Source organism: Vanacampus margaritifer, chromosome 3 (assembly GCF_051991255.1).
Source record: "Vanacampus margaritifer isolate UIUO_Vmar chromosome 3, RoL_Vmar_1.0, whole genome shotgun sequence".
NCBI classification, from domain to species: domain Eukaryota; kingdom Metazoa; phylum Chordata; class Actinopteri; order Syngnathiformes; family Syngnathidae; genus Vanacampus; species Vanacampus margaritifer.
Window position 1 is genome coordinate 11,733,379 of NC_135434.1, and position 27,895 is coordinate 11,761,273.

Here is a 27,895-nt window from a genome sequence, read left to right on the forward strand (position 1 = left end):
TCAAGAACAGGTACATGCGAAGATGAATATTCAATATACGTTTGTTTTTTTAAACAAAAAAAAAAAAACAGGGAAATGGGGAAGAAAAATCCAGCAAAAATGCGGAAAAAAATAATATAAAAAATATTACAAACTAGAAAAATAACCTGAGAATGTATAAATCTGTGGGTGCCGAACCGCCAGTATGCAGGGAATGACAAATTTTAAATTGCAATGTCATCATTCACCACTAGATGGCAGGCATGTGTTAATTGCGGTTACATAGTTTTTTTTCTGCTCTACATGAGAAGGCCTAAAAATATTTTTACACATTTGGAATGATATGTACCTCTATATGAACATTTTGTGTAAGTACCTCCACAATGTTGGTTCACTTTTCAGCAGTTTTGTGCCATCTTTGCATGGTAATTTTTGTAGAAGACAGCAAAAAAAAATAAAAAATCCCAGTATGTGATTATTTTTTTATTTGCTTGAAACACTTTGTTGTTGTTTTAGGGTAGTGGATCATTTATACATGCATTGACAAGTGTTATATAAAAAAAAAGTATATTAAGAGCATGTCTTTTACCTATTTTGTCCATATTTAAAGTGATTTATTTCATGCATCTGGTTAGCAAGAAGGTGGTCCTATGTGGCCCCCAGTTGTAGCAATGATGAAAAATTGTGTCCAAACCCCCTCCAGCTTTTAAGTTGCCATTCCTGCTCAAGAATGTTGAACTATCCAAAGGAATTTAAAAAAAAAATCACAATGACAAAAGCTAGACCGTAAAATGAACAAATTCACGAGAGAATAAAAAAAAGAGAAAAAAAACTGAGAACAACTTGGAAGTCAACAAATCAGTGAATGGATAGAGTTGAATTTTGAATCCATTGTCATGCAGCCCGAGTCTCCACCACATGAGGAGCATTGTTTGGCGAGCACTGCGACGACCTCATCGACCGCGGCCTTCACGCAGGCGGCGCTCTCACTCTGGCCGCCCGCCACCGGCGTCACGCATGCTGCACTCTCCTCCTATACGCCGCTCACACACACACACACACACACACACGCACACACACGCACACACACACACACACACACACACACACGCACACACACACACACACACACACACACACACACACACACACACACACACACACACACGCACACACACACACACACACACACACACACACACACACACACCGCATTGGTTTGAATGTGCTCAGCTATTAGTTTTTCCTTTATACGACTCTTAAAGTTGTAAAAGCAATCTTGTTCTTGTTTATTTCCTCTTTTAAAAAGCTGATTTCATTGAGGGCTTCGCAGGTTTTGACGCCGGATTTGGACCTTCCAACAAAGCTGAGATGACTGTAATAAAAGTTGCACCTTAGAAGGATGTGTCTGAGGAGGAACTTGAAATGGGAAAATGTCTTTGTTTATGTGAAAAAATAAATAAAGTCATGACCTTCATCTAACTGTCAGATGTAAACCTAACGTTGTCACATGGTCAAAAGTATTGGGACACCATTTGTTGACATATGGCATGTTGCGTTTTTCCAGCTGAAGCAATTTAGCTGGATTTGGCAAAAAAAAAAAAAATACCCTAAAGCACGTCTGCCACATTAAGATCTCCTTTTTGGGTACTGATTAATGCGACAAACTATAACAGTTTGGCACACACTTCTGAAATAAATGTGCTCCAATTACATTTCATTATATGCTATTAGTAATAATGATATTCATCTGTGTGAAGACACTAATCATCGTCATGATTTCTCACAACAATCATCAACAATGATTTGGCAAAGTAGGAAGCAGATAAATATCAATATGCAACATTTTAGTTCTATAAATCTCCTTATGATTAATGTATAAGAGTTACTTGTCAATGTAATTATTACACGTTAAAGAAGCAATGATTGCTGGGAAGGACTTGCTATCCGGCGAGTGGGCTGCCGCTGCGCGCTAATCCTGCTGCTCCTTGATGTTTAATCCACAGCTTGTCAGCGCAAGTGCCATCCCACATACGACTTTGCCGTACGTCATATATGCAGTGTGACATCTGCAACTTCATCCAGCGCACCCGCCGTGCGCCAGCACGAGCCCACCACCTTCATCTTTAGGCTCCTTCCTGAAAATGCATCCGCCCCTGCTGAGACGCGCACATGGAAACCTTTTCAGGTCATCCTCATTGGTGCAAAAATATTCCAGCTCTTTTTAAACTGCAACCATAACGTTGAATAAATATATATATATATATATATATATATATATATATATATATATATATATATATATATATATATATATATTCAGAAGTGTGACTTTTTTTTGGTAATTAATTATAAAAAAATAATAGTAAAGTAATTTTGTAGATTTTTTTTGTTTGGCTGTTTGATTAATTAACTCATTCACTGCCATTGATGGCTATAGATGTCCAAAATTCATTTGAACTTTTTCTATTAGTTTCACATTTTTTTCCACTTTTGTTAACAACAGTATGAAAAAAAATTGTACATTTAGAACAGATATAAAATTTGTGATAACTATTGAGGTCATGGGATTAATTACAATTAAAAATTTAAAATTAATTTAATTTAATTTTTTTCTTTTTTTTAATTGGGGCATCAGGCAATTACAATTTTTTATTGTAATTATTAACACATGACAACAAGTTAACTCAAGATTAATCACAAATTGTATATGTGTTCTAAATGTACAATACATTTTTTTTCTAGGTTTTCATACTCTTGTTAACAAAAGTGGAAAAAAATGTGAAACTAATAGAAATAGTTCAAGTTTACGTCTATAGCCGTCAATGGCAGTGAAGGAGTTAATCAGTGTTTCAGTGCTAATTTAGGTGTTAGGTTGGTTTGCTGTTTGGCTTTGTGAATACTTATTTTGTTAAGAGTTTTGAACATCAGGTTACTTAGTTATTCTATGAACAATTGGTCGTTTGGGTACTTAGTTGTTTTGTGAAATATTGGTTGTTCGGTTAGTTTGTTGTGCGTTTGGTTAATTAGTTCATTAGTAGTCTGATTGATTAATAAGTAGGTTCTCTGGTTTGGTTGTTGTATGATGTTTAGTTAGTTTGGTTAGTGTTTTAGTTTGGTTATATGGTTGGATGATTAGTTGTTTGATTATTTGGCTGACTGAATTAATTGGCTACTTGGTTCTTTGGTTCTTAGACTAGTTAGTTGTTTGTGTGGTTAGTTATGTCGTTTGCTGATTAGTTAGTTGTGTAGTTAGTTTGTCGTTTGGTTGTCTGGTTATTTGTTTTTCTTGGATACTCAGTACTCTAGTAGGTTGTTGACAAGCAAAGTTGTTTGCTTGACAAGTTAGTTGCTTTCTAAGTTTGTTGGTTAGTAGTTTTTAGTTATTTGGTTGTCATGTGAGCTGTTTGCTTGGCTACTTAGTTTGACTAGTTAGGTGTTTGATTGACTTGTTTATTGTTTGGTTGGTCGTGTAAATTGGTTGCTTAGTTATTTAGTTTAAATTGGCTAGTTAGTTCTTTGATTAACTAGTTGGTTGTTTTGGTGTCAGTTAGTTGTTAGCTGGTCATTCGTTGGGCTACACAGTTACCTGTTTAGTGATACATCGGATATTTAGTCAACTGTTTTGTTTATCATTTGGCTGAGGTGCAGGTTTATTAGTTGTTTGACTGGTTAATTAGTTGACAGTTGATTAGGTCCTTTGTTTGTTGAGTATTTTGGAGACTAGATTGTTAGACTCGGAGAGAGTGGGATTCGAAAAGAAGACTCTTCGGTTACTGGTGGGCTCCACCCACTAAGCCACGGCTGCCGCAAGACCAACTAGTTGTGTTAAATGTTTACATGACATTCCCCACTTGACCATGACAAGAGTTTGCCGCATTGCAATGGATTTACCAGAGAAGCTCACAGTTAACATTGCTTTTTCTATTTCTTCTACTCCTAGACCTAGTTTTCTACTTCACACTTTCTTTTCTCCCTGTCTGAATGCCAAGTGGCGCTGTGCTGCCACTCACATGTCAGTCCCAGGACTATTTTGTTCCCCCTTTTCTCCTAATAGAGAATAGAACATGCCAAAAGTGAAATCTTTGATTGTGAGTGTGGATGTTCCCTGTAGATGTACTACACACACATTGAAAAATACTGTATCAGCCGAGATTGCGTCGAGTTGATTCCCATCATGGGCGCCACCTCCACATCACAATGTACTTTAAAAAGTAGCGCGTGATCTTGTATAACGGTCAGCCTGCACAGCAGAAGGTGGAGCTGAAAGCGCCGACCTCCAATGGGCCTTTGGAGACCTTTCTGCCAGTGTTCTCTACTTTTCAAATATGTCAGAGTAGAACATCCTTCTGCTTGCACGTGCACTCAAGCATCAATAATTTAAACGCCGTGTGTATTAAATGGGGGGTGGCGAGTGTAAATAAAAAGGAGGGATTCTCAAGATTCCGCTCACCTGGTATTCCGTCAAAGAGCGTCGTCCTCTAACTTTGAAGCGGAATCATGTTTTTCAAACATTTGCGGGGGGGATTGCGGCAGGAGATCGGAGAAGGGTGTCGCCCTTTGAGGCCATCAAAGATTAACAGAGAGAAAAAGATGTTTGAAATGGAAACCAGCAGAGCGCTGAAGCAGAAAGAAAGCCAGCAGATGACCTCGGATACTCCACAGCATCTCGGATCAGACAGTATTGAAAGTAGGCATCATTTTTGCTTTGACTAACGGCAATTAACCCCCGGGGGGGTTGTTATTCACCTCGCCTCCCTCAAGCCACAAATATTCCATTTAATGATTTAAAATTACTCACACGTTTTGACTGACTTTAAAATAGGAATCCATGGCCAGCATATGTCACATTCAGGGTTATTATAGTTTTGGAACTTCCATTATAGTTGGCTTTTTATTTGGTCTTGAGTTTTGTTTTTAAAATTGAATTAGCTTTAATTAGATTTCAGGGCAGCTCTCTTAGTTTTTATTGTTTTAAAAAATGCTTAGTTTGAGTGTAGTTTGAGGTAGGTTTAGTAAAAAAAAAAAGTGTATTACTTGAGTGCAAGATTTTATAAAGACCCTGGTAAAATGAAAAAAGTAACACACTTCTTACTTAACGTTGCGTTTCAGCTGAATTAAATGAAAAACCAGGCAAAGCGAGCTATTGGAGTCAAACAGGCAAAATTGTCAGCGAGGAGGGACGTCATCTGAAGGTGTTTTTTCTATTGGCTGCTGCTAGATGACGTCATTTCCGCGCGACAGACTTTAAAACATCCTTATTCACGTTAAATAAATATAGTTAAATCACAATTAAAATCAACCCCAAAGGCTCATGTAATTAATTAATTACCAAAGATGAAAACTAAGCACATTTTCACTATAATTATAGTTATTTTTTTTTCATTTTTATTTTATTTTGTTAACGAAAATGTTTTATGAATTTTAGTTTTAGTTATTTCGTTAGTTTGATCCATTTTCTCAATTCATCCATTTTCTAAACCACTTATTCCTCACAGAGTTAACTAAAGAAACCTCGGTCACATCATTGAAAATATATGTTAGAATACTGAAATTGGAATGGAAAATGAATGAATGAATGAAAAAAAACATAAACCACATACCTACATAACATTGTGTTGAATATCATTAAAAATCAATAGGAGTTGTGATTCTATGGCCAGCATTTGAAATATAAATCAACATGTTTTGATTTCTTGCTGTATTTATCTTGAGAATTTTTGAAAATGGAAAATTGCAACTGGTTGATTACATATTGAGTTTGGTATCAGACTCAGTCAAATCAAAAGGTTAGTTGCCTATAAAAAAGCTTGGTTAAAATATAAAATATTTTTGATTGACTGGGAAATGTTGGTTTTAAATTCCTTGGCCAACATATGTCATACATTTAAACAAAAATTTAAAAAATCTGTAGGGTTCTGGACATTCAAATGTTCTTTAACTAACGTTAAAAATGAATTTAAATATCTCTATTAGTTTCCTGATATGACATTTAACCACAGTTACCAAATTTTCCTGTATAAGATGTTAATAATCAATAGAATTTCCGTTTCAAATGCACACTAATGCCTCAAAATGGAACATACGCTCACAAACACGCAATGTACACCCAGCACAGTCTATTCACAGTAGTTGATATGAATACACAGTGTGGTGTATAAATATATAAAGCATTCATGCTGACTCCATTCTCACTTTGTCACTTTAATCCCATCCACCATCGCTCTGCCTCAGCCTCCTCAGTGTCCTGTCTGCTTTTGTGCTTCTTTATCTTCTCTGCCGCAGTTTCCCCTCATCTCCTATTTCACATATACAGTATATACAGTACAGTTTGTTGGTGTTTGTGTGTATTTTCCTCACCAGATTAAGAAGAGAGACCAGGCGTGCAGCCAGGCAGGATGATGTCGTCAAATTTCTGTTAGGGGGACAGTAGAAAAAGAGATTTGGCATCTTTTAGAAACAGCAAAACACAATATAAAAACAAAAAATAAATTAAAATAGTACAATTATGAGTGTAGGTAGGGGTTGTGTTTTTTTTGGTGTTGTGTTCAAGTCATATTATGTGTGTGGGAAAAAAAAGAAAAAGAATAAGATTAGGGAAGAGTGAGTACTAATACCTGGTCTGATTTCATGGTATCAGTATTCGCGATGGTGGGCAATATTAGTATCGGTCGCTCCCTTGTGGCTGTTTTTCGATCAGGAACTAGAAATTAGAAGAATAGAAAATTGGCATTCATTTCAAGCAATTTCCAGGAAAAATGCTTATAGGGATGTATAGCTCTTTCTTTAACATGATCTGTCATTGTTTTTTTTGTATCCATCAAAAGTAATAGTGGTATCGATACTTGTTTTCAGTGACCACCCAAGAGCTGAGTACTCGTACAGGCATCGTCTGAAAAAAAAAGATCAATCAAACATCCCTATATAATTTGTAATTTAAGATAGAAAAGGTCAAAATATTACAAGGAGTAAGTCATATTTTGAAACCCTTTTTCCGACTTTGAAACCCTAAATTGAGTTTAAAACCCAAATTGATACCCCTCAATCCTAGCCGAATGGCCTTTCCACATGCCCGTTAATACACAATCAGGATGCTGTGCTATGGATGCCCCCTCAGGTGGATGCCTGGAATCAGCGCCCCCACCTTCTGCATGTATAATCTCGCTGTTATGCTTTCATTTCCATGTGCTTTGTATTCTTTTCTCAACTGAGAAAAGTGTGCTTGCCAGTTTGTTTTGTCAGTCCATCAAACGAGCTCAGAACAAAACATCAGTCGCCCGCAGCCGCTGCAGGCATCCATCTTGCGGTCCTAATGCCGATAATGTTGTCCTTTACAGGCTGATGTATGATAAGGTTGCTTCATTACGTACCACGGCATCATTCGCACAAGTGAACAACATTCATACATCTGCCAGCAAAGTGCTGCCAGGCCCACTGGGAGAAAATTAGGGGTTCGATGTCTTGCCCAAGGACAATTTGACAGTGGACAGTTGAAGCTGGGATTCAAACTGGCAACTTTTGGACAACCCGGTTTACCAACTGAGCCACAGCCACCAAAAAATAGAAAGGATTTTGATTAATTGAAGATTTTCTTGTTCTATCATCCATCCATCTATTTTCCAAACTATTTATCCTTACTAAGGTCTAACTAAAAATGAAATTGAAACTTCCTGTATTATCGTTTGTGTTTACGTTGTCAGGTCAACTTGTTGCACATTTGATATAGTGGAAAAAGACGTTTCTGATCTACAACAACACAAGAAGCTGAGCGCAAGACATTCAGTAGTCACAGATTGTTCTTCATAATTCATTGTTCTTCCAGGATGTCTTGTGGAGGAGAATGAATTAGTGCTTCCGCACAACTGTAACACAAATATCAACAGGCTGTCAATCAAGATATGAGTTTCTCTCTCATGTCATGTAGCAGGTGCGGTCAAATAAAGACAATACAAACCACTGACAAAGAAAATGGCAGCTGATGATGCAATGCGTACCTCGCCATTGTATCCTATATTAAGTAAGTATTGTCATTTCAGAGGCGATGGCGCAGATACACTTTAGCGGGGGAGGAAATCACGTCACATGTATTTTTACGTAACAGACATTATGAATAGCTTGAAAGATGGTAGCATTTAATGCAAAGGTCTCAAACTTGCGACTTGTGGGGCTTTTTGTGACCCCCTACTTGACATCAAACTTATAACTTTTGGCGGAAAGTAATTCTGAATTGACATTGCATTGCAGCAAACGCTATATAGAATTATTTTAGGTGGGGCAAATGTAAACGGTTTCAGTTGAAAGTTAGTATTTCTTAATGGCTTGTATATTTTTTTCAAAGCTAATTTGATTTAAAAAAATAAATAAAGATAAAATCAACTGTAAAGTGATTATGGGAACATTTATTGAGCAAATTTCAAGAGTAGGGACTGTATTGTGAAAACAAAAATTACGGACATTATAAATATTCAATATATTGTACTATATTATTATTATTAGAAAGTCTTAGGACTGGCAATGCATTTTACCTCCTGAAGAGGATACTGAAGGGACATACCCCCAGAAACAAACCAGAACTGAAAGAGGCTGCAGTAAAAGCCTGGAAAAACATTTCAGATGAAGAATACAACATTCTGGTGAAGACAATTAATACGTCTGTTCCAATATTTTGCTCACTTGAAAAGTGGATAGCTCTGTCCTAAGTTGTTTATCACTTATGTAAATAACAGGAAATGAAAGCTGGAATTGTGAACTTTTGTCTTATATTTTTCTTTTAGATCTGAAATCCAAAATGGGGTAGAGGCCACGGACTTCAGACTTCCGGGATTTAAACATTAGCGCCGTTTCCGGCCACTGCTGGCCGCGTTCCAACACTCGCGCCCCCACCCTTGCGCCCCCAAACCGCGCGCTCCCTCTTATCGGCAGGAGGGCGTCTCGGCTATCTTAAATGCTTCGGACACTGAGACAGACACTACACACTTGCAGCCTCGCAACCGTCGACGGGAACTCGCAACCGAGGGGCACAAAGGCGGAAGCGCAAGTACTGCGATGCGGCCCACACGTCGCAAAGCGGAAACGGTAACAAAGTTGATGGGTGAAAACCCGGAAGTCAGAAGTCCCGCCTCCTCCGTGGCATATAGTCTATTTAATCAGTATACAACAAAAACAATTATTTTTATTTATTTATTAAGTTATTTTGTGATGCCGACTTGAATTGGATAGATTATTCAGCACTATGTAAGCATATTTTGACAAAGCGGGTAAAGGGAAGACAGTACAGTTGAACAAATGACATGACTTGTAGGATACTTCATTACTTCTCGTTCGCGTTAATTGGTGACAACACTCGCACGGGTGCGCGAAATCCATGGTTGAAAAACACAGATGGATTCATTTGGAGGCATGACGCAAGCGCATTGATCACCCGGACAGACGCCGCAGGTGGCGAGAGGCAGAAAGTCGAACCGCTGTCCCCCCTCGTCGCCCTCGCGTCAGGACTCGTTAGCGTCAGCCCTTCTAATGGATATTTATTACTGCTTCAGATGCTCCTTCACACCGGGGTAAACTCATCCTGATAGACCTGGAATGCGTCGGCATGTGTGTGTGTGTGTGTGTGTGTGTGTGTGTGTGTGCGTGCGCGCGCGCGCTGCATAATTGCAGTTTGCGTAACTCGCGTACGTCTTGAATCATTAACGACTTGCAGCCCGCTGTTTCTGTGGACTGGTTGCCGGCTTTTCATGTTGATCAATAACCAGCTGGTCCACGTTGGCCCTTGTGTTCCTGCAGTGTCTGTGCGCGCGCGGGTGTTTGTGTGTGCGCGTTGCATTGGGAGGACAAGGAAGTTGGGACCAGTCTCCTGTGACAGACCAATCACGCTTATCCCCTCTGCGCTAAAAGTCAACACATTGCGCTCTCATTTCACACTTGATGGCAGGTGGATGGGACGGGAGGGATGTTTGAGGGAGGTGTGAGAAGATGGCGACATCTTTGGTGCAAGGGAGAAAGGAGTGGATGGGACGAGGGTTAGGGGTGTGAAGGTTCACGTGAGGGCAAAGACGATTTGCCGATTGCTTTGTCTTTGCTCAGCATTTATTTGAAGGATGAGGCTGTTTGATATAAGGTAATGTCTTCATAAAAACAAGCCCCTCCTCCCTAAAAATGTTATAATTGAAACCAGGTAGCCTATCTACAACAAGGTATGAAAAACCCTTAAAAAGCAGAAGTCGTTTTGCCCTGTACTGCCATTTGCTGTCGACTGAAAATGACATCACAGTGGGGCTCAGGTAACGACCAATCACAGCTCACCTGTTCCCTGAGTTTGGTCACGTGACATTGGTGATGTCATTTTCAATCAGCAGGGGAGGTCGTTTACCTGCCAGTTACTTTCTGGACCTGGATTTGACACTTTTTTGACAGAATGTGACTCTTTATTTGTTGAGATAAATGGTTCACCCTAACATGAACCTCATGAGGACAAGCACGAAAATAAAAATAAAGTGCTCAACAACAAGTGGTGGCAATATTGCGCCAATAAAAAAAAAAGAACACCCAAAAAAGTATCTTTGTTTTGTGCCTTCGCATGGGAAGCTTTTTCATGAAAAGTCTGATATGACTCAAGAGCTTCCACTCGGCTCTCTGTTTGCCTTCCTGCATCCGCTCCACTCGCAATGATTTCAAGCCAGACGGAGGCCACTCCACTTGATCAAGGGATTCATACAACACCAATAAAAGAAAGAAAGAAAGAAAGAAAAGCTACATTGAGTTGTTTCCCCGTCTTTTATTTTTAACTGCAGACTCACTAAAAGTACGTCATCGCTAATGCAACTTGATAAGCATCAGGGGAAACGCTTCTAGCATTGGAATTTTCGAAAAGAGGAAGAAGCAGCAGAGCAGAAAAATCTGCATTTAGAGCAGCTCCTAATTGTAGACCTTCTACTTACGTCTACACAAAACACTCAATATACAGTATGAATATTAATGTATTCCGTTTTTTCTCTCTCCATGACCCGTCCATGCTCAGACACAAGGGACCCCATGACGCAAAGGCCTGCTATTGGTCACCCATGTCAAAAAAAGACAAGCACCTGCAGCACCATTTGATTTTAGGACCCTTTCACACCCAAAATCACTATGATGATGCAATCTCACCTCAACTCCTTTTTTTTCTCCTTTTTTTTTTTTGCAAAACACTTCTCACTTTAAGCTGCAGATGTGATTTCCGGGACTAAACACTTGCATGTGTAAGATTTTCATCCAAATACTACATGATATTTTGTATAATTATTAATTTTTTATTTATGTTTGTCGATCCCTGACTGTACTGTATATTATTAATTTAGTTTTGCATAAATGAATAATAACAATAAATATTTAGAGAAAAGTCTGATACATAAAATTCATATATAAATAGTGCAGTTGTACCTAATGAAGTGTCCCGCAAATAAAGTCACAACGATGCATCACAGGTGGCAATGGAGTGATTTCCCAATTTGAATGCAAATAACAGTGCAATGCAAAAACTGGGCTTGTATTGTGTGGACAAAGTCAGGATTGTTTTGCATGTATTTACATTTTCGCTCCATTTGGGAGGCACCTGTGAGATGATATATGGCCTCCTGACACACATAAGTTACACACTTCTGGCCGACAAACGACACTTTAAAAACTCCAATTAGAAAATCCAATTGGAAAATCCATTTATCTTACATTTAAGCAATAAACAAGATTAATGAGTGAAGACTTCAGAGAGGGTTAATTAACAACACATACATGTGAATATACATCAGGAAGTGAATGAAACTGACAAGAAATGGAAACCCCCACCAAATCCATGCATTTGAGTGACATACTGTAAGCAGGGTTATTGCGTCCATCACTTCCTGGTAGAGGCGGGTCATGCAGGTGCTCCAAAAGCAATTTTCATCACGTCATTGTCTGTCAGTCTGCCAGGCGAGACCCCTGGGAACATTTCAGACGTGCACCAACATTGAACACACACAAGAGTGACACAGTTATAACTCAAAATATGTTTATGTATGGGGAGGCCTTTATATTTGACATGTTTTTAAAAGATTGTCAAACAATGATAATGCTTCATTCCAATTTATATCAAGTATAACAGGAGTTTAAAGTAGTGATAGAATGATGGTTTTTTTTTCAGGGCCGATACCAATACTGATTATTAGTAGTCAAGGACGGCGATAACCGATATTTGGAGCCGATATTCATTTTCAATAAAAGGGAAAATGTTGGCATCAAAATTTGAAAAAATACAAACTCCAGCTCTTAAATTGTTTGAATTTTTAAGTATAAGTTATTGTTCAACTTTTAGGGTTCGTAAAATATTGGAGTTAAAAAAAACAACAACTAGTCAATAGACAACTTTGTTTTAAAAATCTAACAAAAAGTTCAAGGGTCTACTTCAAGGCAGTATATGTCTTCAAAAGTTAAATAAAAACTTAAGCAAATAGCTTCCAGTTGTTTTCTACGGCACATAAAGTTTTCCAAAACTTCAAAATATATAAAATATTAAAATTGTACTTATTTTTGTTTTCATTTCATGTAGATAGTTCTTAGGGTCAGCGGCATCTCAGAAAATGTAAATAATTAGTTCCCTGAAGTTAACACGTTTTCAAATGGATCTATTATCGGCTCAAGGATTCTTCAATATGGCCGATGCCTATATTTGTCAAAATGCTGAATATCGGCACCGATAATTGGCCCAGCGGATAATCGGTCTATCTCGAGTTTAAAGTTAAATAAAGCAGCAATAATGGAGAAACATATATACATATACATAATATATATATATATATATATATATATATATATACATATATATGAAAATAATTATGCATCCAAGCTAGCGCTGGGAAAAAATAATAATCACAATGATTTTGATTGACACTAAAATCAAGATTAATAAACACAAACATTAATAATGCTTTTGGGTGTAACACATTATTTGAAAACATGAACGGCTCAAGGAGGGATCCTTGCGGAACGCCGCCAGGAGGAAACCATGACGACGGAGTAAGATGTAAAGCAATTTAGCAGCATTCTCGTGCGGAGGCTGAACAAGTAGGTCAGGTGACATTTGTCACGTGTGGGATTTTTTTAGTCGCATTGTCAGCACAAACACACAAAATCATGAAGCGGACTTGTAGATGTGTGCTGTGGGGAAGCTTCCTATTTTAAAAGGTGGATTACTTATTAAAAAGCCACTAAATATTACATAAGTAGCCTGTGAACATTTTGTGCAACACATACTCAAGACACACAAAGAGGAACATATAGAAAGCTAGGACCTGATTCATCATTGAAGATTGATAGCGAGTCACGATCTTCGATCTCAGGGGTTTTCAACGTGTGTGGAGTGTGTGTGTCTGCGAGACACAGATGGATTAGCTCCTAGAAAATAAATGTGTGGAGGTTCCTTTGACTGGGGGAGATGGATGGCCACTGTCAGCATGTTTATCTGCAAAGTTCCCCAACTGTCCACCGTTGCCATATTCAAGAGAGTGTCACCACCTGGAAAAGAAACGGAAATGGTCGTAAAAATGAAATCAAAAGAATATAGTGGAAGCTCCAAAGACCAACATAATCCATTCAGTGACGCAGGATGGCTTCCAAATTGTTTTAAATTCAAAGTTTTCTTCCCATAGGAAATCATCTAGAACAAATTCATTTCTTCCAGGTCCATAAAGCTTTTAATAGCCGCACAGGCAAGGATTTAAGTAGCATTTCAACACATTCTAAAAAAACAGTTGGGTCAAAAGTAACCCAATTATAGATCAAAAATGGACCCACCCACTTTATGGGCCAATTTGAACCAACTTTGAGTCAAGAAATGTGTCTTTTAGTGTCAAATATTGGTCAGATGCTTTACTTGGGTCAAAAAAAGTTGGGTCAAATTGACCCAAGTAGAGGATCCGTCCATTTTTGACCCATAGTTGGGTTACTTTTGACCCAACTGTTTTTAGAGTGCACTGTTAACTGTCGTGAGTGTAGAAGTTAACTACATTAAAAATACAAAATGCAATAAAATTACGCACCAGTTTAACCCTCAAAATGCTGCATTCGTTGGCAAGTTCAATATTTGCTGACATTAAACACATTGTTAGACTTAATGTCACGTCTGCACCGCTTGATTTGATTTCATTCAAAATTGTCCTCAAAAAGTCAAAGAAGCACATTAAATAAAGCAGGAATTGATTGTCCATTCAGCTGACGGGACATAAAGCAGTTCCGTGACTTTAATCTGACAGCGGTTATTGTGTGCAATACAACACATGACGCTGGAATTGCACCAGGCTTACTCAACCCGCTGGGCGACCAATCAATCACTGATGATGGTCAACGCTTTGGAATGTTTCTTCCTTCACTCAAGGTCGGAGCAGATTGTGACTGATGTGAAAACCGACAGTGAAGGAAACATTTCCCGTGTATGGAAGACGATACACGTGTGTTGATTCATTTGGGGACACTTTCTTAGAATGTAAATTTGAATTAGTAATACATTTGAATGAATTGGATTATTAACTCATTCACTCCCAGTCATTTTCACTGAAGCAACCCCCTTCGCTCCCGGCTGTTTTACCGGATTTTGACTGATTTTGCAAGGCCCACAGAATATTGTGTTCTATTGCTATAAAAACATGGAACCTACCAAAATAAAGATTCGAGTCTCTTCTTTCATCAGGAAGTATATTTGTATCTGTTTCCGATTTGCAGCAACTAGCATTAGAATATAGCGAAGTTTTATAATTTTTCACAAATCTGTTTAAAACAGCTCTTTGCAACATGGCCCTGGCTGATCTCTTATACTCTGCTGCCACCTGCTGGTCGTTTTTTGTAATAACTACCATCGCTTTGAGCGATCTCTTCAGGTCAGAGGCTGCAACAAAGCCTCCTGTATGCTCTAGCATAAAAAACAAACAAACATTAAAAAACACGTATAAATACGTTTTTGGGAACATGGCAATATTTTAAATAGAATGTGTTTATTCGTTTCTAGGGGCAAATGAGTTAAATGGTAAACGTATGCGAACGTACATTTAGGGTATGAGTCCAGGCACTACTTGACAGTTTTTATTTCCCAGGTGGTCCGTTTGTATATGTGGGGTCCACATTGGACTGGCCGGCAGCCAATCGTAGGGCACATCCAATATAAACAAACGAGCATTCACACCTAAGCACATTTAGAGTCTTCAATGAACCTAACACGATGCTTGTTTTTGGATCAAGATATTCAAGAGATTCAAACCCAGAACCTCTCAACTATGAGGCAGATGGAATCCACTACCACAATATTAAACAACATGCTTTAATATTATTCAGACTGTTGTTATGACATTTCTTCCAAACAGAAGATGAAGAAGCTTTCTGGCCTGATTTTTTTTTTTTTTGTAGACTTTTGATTTTAATTGGCACCGTCAGATGAATTCATTTAACATGTATGATTGTGCTTTGTGTTGTATGCAGTCAGTACATGATGGTAGCTCCAAAAGGTCGGATTCAGAGGAAAAGCTTCAGAGGCAACGGGAGCGCCAGCATGGAGTTCTTTGCAAACACTTTTAAGGGGAAAGCCTCCATGCATGATGGATGAGGAGATCAATGGAGGCCTTCTGAACATCTTACAACTTGGGGGGGAGGGGGGGCTCTGTGCAAACATTTTTGCACAAGGGGAGAGTTAATAATATTTGCAGTATAAAGAGAGGAGACACACACATTCTAGTGGGAAAGTAAAGATAGACAGAGTTTGGAAATGTAATGTAAAGTATTTCACAAAAGTCAGTACAAACTAGTCCTCACATTTTTGTTGATATCTTCTCATAGGGTGGACAAGAAATGACACTTTGCAACGATATACGGCTTGAACTCCGTATAACAGTGTAAATTACTGCCCCTCAAAATAACTCGAATGGCCATTAGGGCCTAAAAGACTTTTGTATCTATTTTGAACGTACAGCAAATTTACAGCTTTACACGGACTATTTTCACATAATAGCAAAGTGTCTTTCTTTTTTTTGAAGACATAACATAAAATGTTAAGGGTGTGAGAAACTGTACTTTATTGGCTGCATGTGTTGATCTCCACTTGTCAATGTCAATTGGATTGTTTTGAAAAGCAAAAAACATCCACGCACCAGTAATGGTCCTACTTCCCGCTGAGGGAGACGTGCTGAGCAAATAGGAGCACTTTAACGCTTTGAACCTCGGTTGCCAATTAAAGACTGTGCATCTGTGGTTTTTCTATCCCCTATAAAGCTTGAGGGGGGAAAAACAACATTATTATTACCACTCCAGGGAAACATGATGATTTCTAATTTCAACTCCCACCATTTTCCAGCACAACGTGCCCTTTCTAAATATTAGTAGCACATTTTGCTCACGTACACTCAAACAAACGCAACATCACATGTATGAAATGTGGTTTTATAGCAATAGTGATTATTTTAAAGAAAAAAGGGTTAGATAGCAATCCAAGTTGACTAAATTCATCGATTGCTATTTATTTACTACAAATAATGTACATCTATCTAAAACAATTATTTGCTTTCCACTAGATGGCAGTATTTTTTGTGACGTTCTTGTTTTGGTGGAGACAGTGCCATCAGATTTTCAAATGTACATGTGATGGCTCAATAAATGTTCAAATATACTTGTTTATTAACAGATTTTTGTTAATCTTTTTTTTATTTATTTATTCAAATGTGGAACCTGGAAACCTGGGCTACTTCTTTGAGCCTGCTAGCTAGCGGGCGCTAGCTAGCAGCTACTTTCATGGATGGAGAGCTGCGGACTTCTTTGCAGTCCCCAATGAATCAACCAATAACAAGTTGTTGTTTTTAACTCTATTTGAGTGTAACTTGATTTATTAAAACTCATATAGTAGCACAGATGGTAGAGTTTGGCAAACCAAACTGGCCAGCGAAATCAAATCATACACGAAATGATCGTGTTTAGTTGCCTTCTTTCAGCAGTAAGACAGTTAGGTTCCCCAGTAACATTATTGCTAGCAGTTTTCAGTTTCTTTAGCGCCATACTGAGTTAATTAAAAGCAGAAAATTAAGCCAATGAAAACTTCAAATTAGCCTTCTAAATTCATACCAACACCGTCCGCGAAATGAACCGAGGCAATATTTCTTCAAAAATGTTGTCTATGAAGCAAATTGTTCATGAACTGAGGCACTTGGTGAACTGAGGTACCACTGAAATGTCACCAATAGCCTTCTGCTGATGGTTTTGTGACCCTTTGCTGCCTTGTGTCTACAATATTATTATTATTATTTGGTGAGAAAATGAAAATTTGTGCTACATACACATGTATTGGTAACTATCTAAATTGTAGCATATCAAATACTAATTTCACTTTTCACCGCTTTTATATTGAGTTCTGACATTACCATAACCGATCATTTATTTTTCAGTGAGCAAATTCACCAAGGGAATCAAATAATTATTTCCCCCACTGTATGTACAAAAGAAGGCTTGTACTAAGAAGAAGGTCCAATGTCAGTCATTTATTGCATCATCGTGTAAACACTTTAGTGTTGACAGTGACCAAAGGATGCATCGTGAGTAACACATACAAACAGATGGAAATAGCAGAACAGCTAGAGGAGCTCACAGTACAAGATGGGGAAACCCCCCAAAGGCTTCGTCTGTAGGCCTCCAACAGAATTGATTGAAAATAAGCCTGAGCTCCATCAAAAGAGAAACTTCTAAAGCTTCCTATGAAATATAGAAAAGACGTCGGCCTCTTGAAGCGAAAGTAAGAGAGGTTCTCTGAGGAAGGCGCCGCCTGCGTTGTACTTTCCCAATGCTGCAGGCTAAACTAAGGAACAGAATGTTCTTGTGGGCGTACATACAAGCTACCGGCAGATTTTCACTTGTCCAAAAATCAGCTTTCCCAGTGAGAAGAAGGAATTTCGCTTCAGGGTGGGATCTATTTTGTCAATGATAATAACAACTCGTAATGCGCTTATATGATAATTGGCATATTGGGAAAACGGTACAACACAATATCTATGTAAGAGAAAAAGGAAAAACACATTAAGCATGCAATTAAAGTAATTAGCACTTTTCTCTAGTTGGATGATGCTGTACATATTTAGTGTTACATTAGAAAAGCAAAACAAACACCAGTTACAAATTTGGCATAAGAAATGTAAATTGATCTTTTTACAATCAAAGTGTATTATGCACATTTCATGTTTTAAAGTTGCCATAGTGGAATATGCTCCTCTCAGCTAGCCACGGGAAAGCACGCACAAGCATAGTGGAAACAAAAAGAAAAAAAAGAAAAACATAAAGTGAGGTTTTAATCAGATGCTTCGCATTGTCACTTAATATCATTTATATTTACTTACTTTAAATGTGTCTTTGTTTATCTCTCTATGCAAGCGACACATAGTGACAGGAAAAACAATTAAATGTTCTTCCACTAGATGGCGTTAGGCACAATCTAGCAAGCTGTTGCATTGCTTTGTGTTGAACTAAACAGGCTCGAATTTCACACTTGAGTACATTTCTGAGTAAATTGAGATGTCAGGAATGTAAATACATTTTGGAACCTTCTTGCGTGGATGTGTGCTGTGTCTGAATTTTTGTTTTTTTAAACGTACCACACAATAAAGATGGGGAAATGTTTGCTCAGATATTCTTGGAAGTCTAACTTGTAATTATGTGCACAATATTGGGACGCCAGAGAGATTCTCAGAATTGTTCTCACTTCCCACATCTCCATCACCAGACGGAGTTTGATATATTACAGTCAACTCGTGTCAAAAAAGATGGATGAGGCTCGGTCACAAGATGGATCTATGCGTCTTTGGGTGTGCATGAAAGAGAACATCATACGCAGTAATGTCATCGTAGAAATAATTGTAAAAAGGTCCAATATGTTCAAATATTGTTCAGACAGCGACGCACAATCTGTTCTTTTGTTAAATGATGCAGATTAAGCATGGGCGGGAAATTACATTTGACTCAACGAACCAGCTTTATTAATGCAGATTAAACTATGTTGCTTTTACATTTGGCATGACTATGAGATACAGCTGCGCCACTAATCAATTTGATTGATTACAGTGAGGGGCCAAGCCCTGTCGGAAAATGTTTGTAATTGCCTATAGATGCCACAAGAGGGCAGCAAAGCACTATATAAAGCTACTCACCTCACGTCAACATAGTTTCTTGGCACCTTAATGCCACAAGATGGAAGCAAGACATTTGGAAGTTAATACCATTTTGTTTATTCAATATTTGTAGTCCTCACTTATGTGCACTGCTTGCACTAACAACACATCTGGAAACAGAGAGTCAGTGTTGCGAAACTCTCAAAAACGGAAAGAGCACTTTTAATTCCTGCTAAGAAACAGACAACAAAAGCGCAATAATTTTTTATGCAGTGATTAAGCAGGTTTTTCATATTACCATCAGGTAAGAAAAAGGTATTTAAAAAAAAAAAAGTTTGTTTGGTGTCACAAGAGCACAATAATGAATGTGAATAATTTCACATCTGCTTTTTTTAAAGGGTAAGTCAATCCCCCCAAAATTCTTATATAATAGATATATATAATGTTCGATGCAGCCCCAGTAGTCTAAATATGGTATTTTGTTTAATATTGCATTAGTGGAATACGAGTTAAGCAGCAAAATCCAGCCGTTTTTATCAGTATCAGAAGGCGGCCATTTTGTCAGTTGCTGTTGAATCAAAATGACATCAAAGTTGCTCAGGTCTCAACTAATTACAGCGCAGCTTCAGAAAACAGGTGAGCTGTGATTGGTCGTTGTCTGAGCCCTGAGCAACTGTGATGTCATCTTCAGTGGACAGAAAGTGACAAAATGGCCGCCACCTGAGATGAATAAAAACGGCTGGATTTTGCTGCATAAATCATATTCCACAAATGTACTATTAATCAGAATGTCATGTTCAGACTAGTGAGGTCTTAATAATATATTATTGCCAAGAAATGCTTAAGGTTGTCTTTTCCTTTAATAAGTGAAGGGAGCAAAAATGATTAAAAATGCCTTTTTGTGGGAAAAAATATAAGCTTTTATTTTAGGCTCTATAGCCCAACCTTGAGTACGAGATGCTCAAACTTTTGTTTGTGTCTCCAGCTTGCAGGTGAGTTAACATTTGGAGGGTGTGCAAGGCTGCTCACTGAAGAATAACCCCCCATGGACCAATAAATTCCATGAAAAATTTCAATCATTGCAAATATCATAGTTCAGTGGGGTGCATGAATCTCTGCAGTACATTTCATAAGAGCGTGTGAGAGAGTTCAATACAGTGATGCATTCCCAGACTCTTCTTTTTTTCTTTGCTATTTTACAGAACATGTAGGATGAACCTTAACACAAAAAACGAGTCGAACATCTCAGGAGGGGACATCATGGAAGAAACCTACAGTGTATCCGACAGTATTGTAGGCGTAATCCCCTGTTATGCATGAAACACAATAATGAGTTGTATCATTTGCAAGACGTGTCTTGCGGAAGTGTGACGCCATCCCCACCGCGTGAGGCGCCTGCGAAGAGACTTGCCGCACAGCCGAGGGGCCGGCGTGTGACGGCCGCTCATCAAATCCCTTCCTCGACGTGAAAATCCTCACATTAAATTGAGGGGGGAAGTAATCAGGTATTTCAGCAAGGTGTCTGCACCTGCGGGCAGACATTAATTCCTCCTTAAAAGAATAAGACTATTTGGGGGAGTGGGAGTTTGAGAGGCTTCTGACATTTTTTTCTTTTAGTGAGCTGATTACTGCAAGATCATTATGATGTCTGCCATATTAAAAGGCTGTGATCAGAATTTCCATGATTAGATGATAAGTGGCTCCTCTTAACTCATTCAAACCCCAAAACGTGTAAATATGTTTTTTAATACTTTGTCCTTTGCTCCTAAAAACGTATTAATTCCTAAAAAAAATGTTATGCTTTTTTTCTTTTCTTTTTTTTTAATGCAAGAGCAAGCAAAAGGCTTTGATGCAGCTTCTCACCTGAAGAAGTCACTTAAAGCAATGGTAGTTATAACAAAAAATGGCCAGCAGGTGGGAGCAGAGCATAGGAAATGAACCAGGATCATATTGAAAAAAACCCTCAATTACTCAGAATTCTAAATCGATTTGTGAATAATGATGAAACTTCACTATATTCTAGTGCTAATTGCTGCAAAACGGAAACAAATACAAATATACTTTTTTCCTGATGAAAGAAGAGACTCTAATCTTTCTTTTGGTATGTTCCATGTTTTTATAGCAATAGAACATAATATTCTGTAGAACTTGCAAAATCAGTAAAACAGCCTGGAGCAAAGTGGGGTGCTTCAGTAAAAATAGATGGGAGTAAATGAGTTAAGCAGGTAGAATGCATGCTCTCTTGGGTCTAGAAATGCAGGTTTTTTCTGGGGGGGGGGGGGTAGGGGGGGCATCTCCTTTTAGCTGGTACAGCATGTGATGGTCTTATTACACAAAAGTGACTATATTTTGACATTTTCACTTAGGGGTGTCCTCACTTTTGTTGCCAAGGGTCTAGCTATTAATGGCTGTATTTAGAGGTATTTCGATGGAACAATACATTTACACTATCCCATGTCCCATGAAAAGATATAAATAAATAATTGCAGAAATATGAGGGGTGTACTCACTTTTGCATACATGGAACGTGCCATAGAATTATCAACACCCTATCCTGACGCAGTAGTAATTATAGAATTTAAAAAAAGAAAGAACTAGTAAATTAAAATTAGAATTGTAAATTACTTGTAATTGAATTGAATGGACATTTTCTGGAGAAAAAAAATGTATTGAGTTGTGTAATTTCATACTTGATGGGTGGACAGACACTTCATAGACCAGTGTGTGTGTGTGTGTGTGTGTGTGTGGTCTTGTTTTTGTTACATAGTGGGATCAACATTCTATGATTTCACCAAGTTGTGGGGCCCACCCGTCCATGTGGGGGCCATTTTGCTGGGCCCCACAAGTTTAGAACTCTTTTTGAGGGTCAAGACTTTTAGAGTTTAGGTTTGAATTGGGTTATGGTTGAGGTTAGGGTAAGGAATAGGGGAAGGCAATCATTTTTGATGGTTGGGGTTAGGGGAAGGGGCTAAGAAATGCATTATGTCAATGAGATGGCCCTACAAAGATAGTAAAACAAACCTGTGTGTGTGTGTGTGTGCACAAGCAAGCAATTCCAAAGCCAATTTTCCATAATGTGTCTGAATCTGAGACAGTGTTTGTATATCTCATTTTTTGTCACAGCACTATAAAAATACATCTGTCCATTTTTCTCAGGGCTTATCAAGTGATCCCTTGAAGAGGACGACACGCTGCCGTCCACCACATTTATCTGGTGGGAAAATGTCCCCCATGTCCGACATCAATCAGCCTCCAGGGGAGATTGGCGACCATTCAGCGCAATCCAGACCCGACCCAACGGTAGGTGATTTTGTGCTTGTGTGACGATGCAAACTGCTCAACAAACATCTTAGAAGATGGACGGTGTAATTATCAAGACCACCTTTTAGCGAACGAGTCTCTTAACATGTTTATTTAATGGATACATCCCAATTATCAGCTAATGAAGCACACTCATTATCGACATCGGTCGTTGGATTGGAAAAGAACTCAGGAAGTTGACGCAAGAGCTGATTGTTCCCACACACAGACGATTATCAGTTGCATCTTCCAAAAAGTTTGGAGCCATCCTTCTCGTGTTTATCCAACAGTGCCAATCATGACTCTCGTTTCTGTCAAAGGTCAGAAGATAAGACAAAGCTCAAGGGAAATTCAATGGTCGCTGCAAACATGGGCAGAGAATATTGTCTTTTTCTGATAAAAGTTATCACGTAGAATCTCATGCGCCTACCTTGTGTCTGTACAAAATATTTGCAGGGTGAGACAATCATCCGGTGACAGTTCTTTTTCCTTTTTTTGGTCGCCCCAAAAGAAAACAAGACAAAAATCGATAGGAAAGTAGACCTTGTTCTTCTCGCTGTGTTATCAAGAGCAAGTTGTCAACAGTTGCATGAGGTCGATGTTCATGTGAACATAAATGACATCGCTACACTTTTAGAACTGTCTTCTTGCTGTCTCCCAAAAAAATAAATATATATATATATATATATAAAAAAATTAAAAAATAAAAGAACTGTCTTCTTGCATAATATATATATTTTTTTTTTCTCATATATTTATATTGTAATTATATTGTATTTTTATTTATGTATTTATTACTATCATTTTATTTTATCATTATCCTCAAAGTGCTTGTTCTGTCTCTGCCCCTGACAATATTCATATAGATATTTTTGATTTATGTGATTATGTGTCACCGTCATATCAGGGCTGTTCATTTTTGTTTGCAGACCCCCCCCCAAGCTACAGCTCACAGACCCTTAGGAGTCCCCAGACCTCAGTTTGAGAACCACTAAATCTAACAACGTGATTTTTGAGCTTTGATTTGGGGCTAAATGGGGCACGACATCTATTAGAGCGAGAGCAACTTTTTTGAGGACATGCAGTATGTATCCAAGTCAAGTATTTATTTGCTATAATAGCTTTAATTGGGTTTAAACAGAGCGCGCCCTGCAAAAGCCGATCGGTGCTTCTCTGTCCTTCACATTGATTGTCCTCTGTCTGTTGGGCCCCCATTCTTTTTTATTCACATGGGCCTGAGTGCCTTTAAATGCTGAACAACTGATAAGAGGATGTTTTAGATTTAAAATGCCACAGATAAGAGAAGGTTCCGGCCTTTTTTTTTCTTCTTTCAGATGCGAGTCTTATCTGTCGTCTTTCGTGCGTTTGCCGCTTATCAATGATTTTTTTTTTTTCTTTCCCATTTTGGGCAGGTTTAGGGCAGATTTACGGAATTCTGCCCGTTAATACTATCACGTCAGGGGGCCCGGCGATAACACTGACACCTGCTACAACAAACTGCAGAAAACAGGTATTTTGTTGGTAATAATCTCAAAGTGAGCTGATTGTGATTCAGGTGACTTTGAACACAAGTTTTATTTGTTGGCGCCAGGCAGACTGGCCTGGTTTCCCAGCCAACAGGGACACCCCCACCCCCGCCCCATACACACACACAACCTTGAATCTTTAACCTTAACAAAAAAAGCAAAAGGAGCAGCAGACCACTTCCGAGCACAAGAAATTGAGGTCATAATTCGCAGAGGAAAATATGATTGGAAAAACTCTTCCTGCTCATATGAGTCTATTTCTTCTGTGACTTTAGGATGTTTGGGTCTCAACGTGAAAGCAAAGATGCAGCTTGCTTTCCTTTCCGTTAGTCCAACCAGTCACTCATTAGCTCACGATCCTTTCTTTTCAGTGTGCCACTGCACTTACATTCATTTCAATGGTGTGAAGGGAAAGTAAGGACCAAAGTGGAAACACGATAACGCCATTTGAAAGGAAGCATAAAAGTTTGAAATTGCATACATATTATGCAATACAATGTTACATCACCTGTGGACAAAGTCAAGAATAGATACGACGTGGTGAAAAACATGCAATTACTCCACACATGAAGGCATATTTAGTGGCTTATAATTAAGCAGAGGTGGTCAGTACATGGTTATTATATAGAACACATACATTTGTCCAAGAGAAGTCTAAATCTGCCACAATCAACAGTATTTCCACTAATAGCATTTTAGCGATTCAATGACGTTTATTGGGCGCTTTTTTTGGGAGGGGGGAGGGGTGTGGGGGGGGGGGGATTTGGTATAATACTAAACAATATTACTGGTTGATTACAATGTGAAGTGAAATTGGAGTTGAAAACTAAATCAAATGGCCATGAGAGTGATTAACGGAGAAAAGTGACCATACCTGAAGTAGAATTGTTGGAATATGAACGTGGACTCACACAACCTTGTTTTGTGCTAATCGTATCCACATAATCATCTGTAGTAACGCACAGGAAATTAATTTACAACTAGTGGTAGGATTACACTTTAAAATCGAATATACAGGTATCCAACATGCGTTTCAGGTTTCAATAAACAATAGAACTATCATGCATAGGCCTATTATTATACATATAAACATTTTCTCACACCGCATATTTATTTCTTGCATTAATTGTACAAACATCACTTCACAGTTGTAGATCTGGAAAAACATGTCACTCAATCATATAGCAAAATCTATTGCCACCAATTTTCACATTCATTTTTTTTTGGTACTAGATTTGAAATCTGCCATGGATGTCGATGTGCCAAAACTTTACCTTATTGTTGAGTCGTGTACAATAATCTTACTAGGTTGACCACTTCTATTTTATTTTTTACATCCTACAGTTTTATTTTTTTTTATACATTTGTGAAAATGTCCGGTTTTCATTGCGTGACTATTAGGAGATGGAGTGCACCATTACCACGACTGGTATACCACAATCTCAAGGTTGGGCCGAGTGTCCTCTTTTTTGGGGAAATGAAAATATGGTCATCCTACCTTAACTGAGTTGAGGAAGGCCTGCAGTTGTTCACGTTGTTCTGGGTTCCTTTGTGACTTCCTGGAGAAGTTGTCACTGTGCTCTTGTGGTCATTTCTGTAGACTGTCCAGTCCTGGGAAGCTTCATCATTCTTCCATGCTTTCTCATTTTGCAGAAAATGGCTCTCACTGTGCTTTGCTAGAGACCTAAAGCTTGAGGAATGGCTTTGTAACCCTTTCCAGATGAATACTGGTATTTTTTATTTCTAATCTGTTCTTGAATTTCTTTGGATTGTGGCATTTTGTTGAAGCTTTTTGAGATCTTTTGGCCGGCTACACTTCGTCAGGCTGGTGCCATTTCAGTGATTTCTTAACTGAAAACGGTCTGGAGCTAATCAATCAGTCGGTGAAAATGAACTCAGCCTTCCAAAAAATGTGATTAGCCACTGTTAATTTATGATTTAACAAGGGTGGGGGCAACTACTTTTTTCCCACATCTATTTTAGGGTTCTGCGACGACTTGGACCATCCATTAGAGCAGTAATTCCCAACAACTGTGATTATCTAATCTCAATTTATGTGTCCAAAAATAATATAGTAATAAATTCATGTTCATCTATTTATGCCAATGATGTATAGTGACAGGAAAAACGATCAAGCACTCTTTCACCAGATGTCAGAAATTACAATTCATCTGGGCCTCCATCTGTTGAATGAATAAGAGAATATAACAGAATAATAACTTTATGTTCAACTAAATAAGACCAGATTTCACATTGAGGAAGTGCATAATTGAACACATTGAGACAAAAATCATCATTGTAATTCAAAATAGGTGCCATGACTCGATAAAAGTTTGGAATCACTCTACTTGAGGGATGGCCACTGTGAGAAAAAGCTGCACAATAATGCCATAGGATAGTGCTAGGAGAAATTCAAAATTCCATTTTTTTGGGACCAGTTTGTTTGTTTTTGCCAGCAGCTACAAGAAAATAAGTTGAAGAAAAGTAGACGTGACATTGCAATCCTTTCTTTCTTTCTTTCCCCCTCTTCAAGACTTTGACATTTTATTTTTCTCGTCTTCACAGCAGTCGTAGGAGGCTCATGAAATATTTGGCATTCAGTCGTGCATCAAATTGTACCTCCGCTGTTTTATGCTGTTCATATCAATGAAGTTAGGTTGCGTAACCATAATGGATTTTCACTACTTGGAGAAGAAAAGCCATTCATCTTGCACCGACTAGTTTTCGGTTTAGTGTGAGAGTGACTTATGGCCTGTTTTAATTACAGGCACCACTTGTAATCAAAATCAAAGCAAAAAGAGACAAAGTGGTACTCACCCATTCAGTCGCTGTCATCGAAATGGTTCCGACTGCAAAAAGAACAAACTCACTCACAGCGAGAGGTAAAGGTCACATTTAAAAGATTTTTCCCAGTCAATATCACTCTCACGCAAATATTACACGTCACTTTGACATCCGGCATCCAATTGTATCAAGCACAGACAACTGTTAGACTATTAATGATTTCAAATAGTGAAGGACAAGACTGGTTAAAAGGTTTTCTGTGGGAAAATCATTGCATGCATTGTCATCATGCACGCTGTCAACTGTGGTGGCTCGATAGCGTGTGTGTGGGGGGTGGGGGGGTGGGGTGGCTACTTCAGCGTAACAATACAGCCAACTGCCTCTTGACCTTGTTCATTCACATCGGCTTGAATTGGATTGGAGTGTGCTGGATTGTGTTCCAAATGAACAACTACACTACTCATAAAAAATGGACTTTAATGTGAATAGCAAGATGAGCATAAAATGTGCCTTACAGGTGAATTGAATTTGATCTTGTTAACTGTTTCAGTACTTTTTAACTCATTCACTGCCATTGACGGCTATAAACGTAAAAAAAATAATTTAACTATTTCTATTAATTAAACATTTCTTCCACTTTTGTTAACTCTTTGACTGCCAAAAACGTTAAATAACGTTTAGTAAAATCCTATGGAGGAGTGCCAAAGACGTTAAAAGACGTTTGTTTCCAAACAGAGGTGAAACTAACCATTTTCTATTGTTGATTACTGAAAAACGGAATAAGGTAGAAACAAACTTTTTTTTCTGATGGAAGATGAGAGTCCAATCTTTCATTTGGTAGTATGTGTGTTTCCATAGTCCAAACACATAATTTTCTGTGGACCTTGAAAGATCAGTCAAAATGCTTAAATCGGTTGGCACCCACGGCATCCCTTTTCTGAAAACGTCTGGCAGTCAAAGAGTTAACAATAGTATGAAAACCTAGATTTTTTTTTATTGTACATTTAGAACAGATATGAAATGTGTGATTAATTGCGAGTTAACTAGTGAAGTCATGCGATTATTTACGATTAAAAACTTTAACTGCCTGACGCCAAGAATTTTGTAAAAATCTTTTCTTTTCTTTTAAATTGATTCACTGCCATTGACGGCTATAAAAATCAAAAA

At 38.2% G+C, this 27,895-nt stretch overlaps 1 long non-coding RNA gene across 3 annotated transcripts; it reads right to left on the bottom strand.

Moving 5' to 3' along the window:
* Window positions 1-511: 511 nt before the first annotated feature.
* Window positions 512-26,921, bottom strand: LOC144049247 (uncharacterized). 3 transcript variants are annotated; one of them, XR_013293520.1, is made up of 8 exons: window positions 26,762-26,921; window positions 25,443-26,127; window positions 13,284-13,506; window positions 11,826-11,934; window positions 6,597-6,682; window positions 6,340-6,394; window positions 4,433-4,537; window positions 512-1,012 (listed from the first exon to the last, which is right to left on the bottom strand). It is a non-coding gene; the product is annotated as an uncharacterized LOC144049247 (long non-coding RNA). The 3 variants fall into 3 exon arrangements; XR_013293522.1 differs by lacking the exon at window positions 4,433-4,537; XR_013293521.1 differs by lacking the exons at window positions 512-1,012; window positions 4,433-4,537 and adding an exon at window positions 5,899-6,278.
* Window positions 26,922-27,895: the final 974 nt, after the last annotated feature.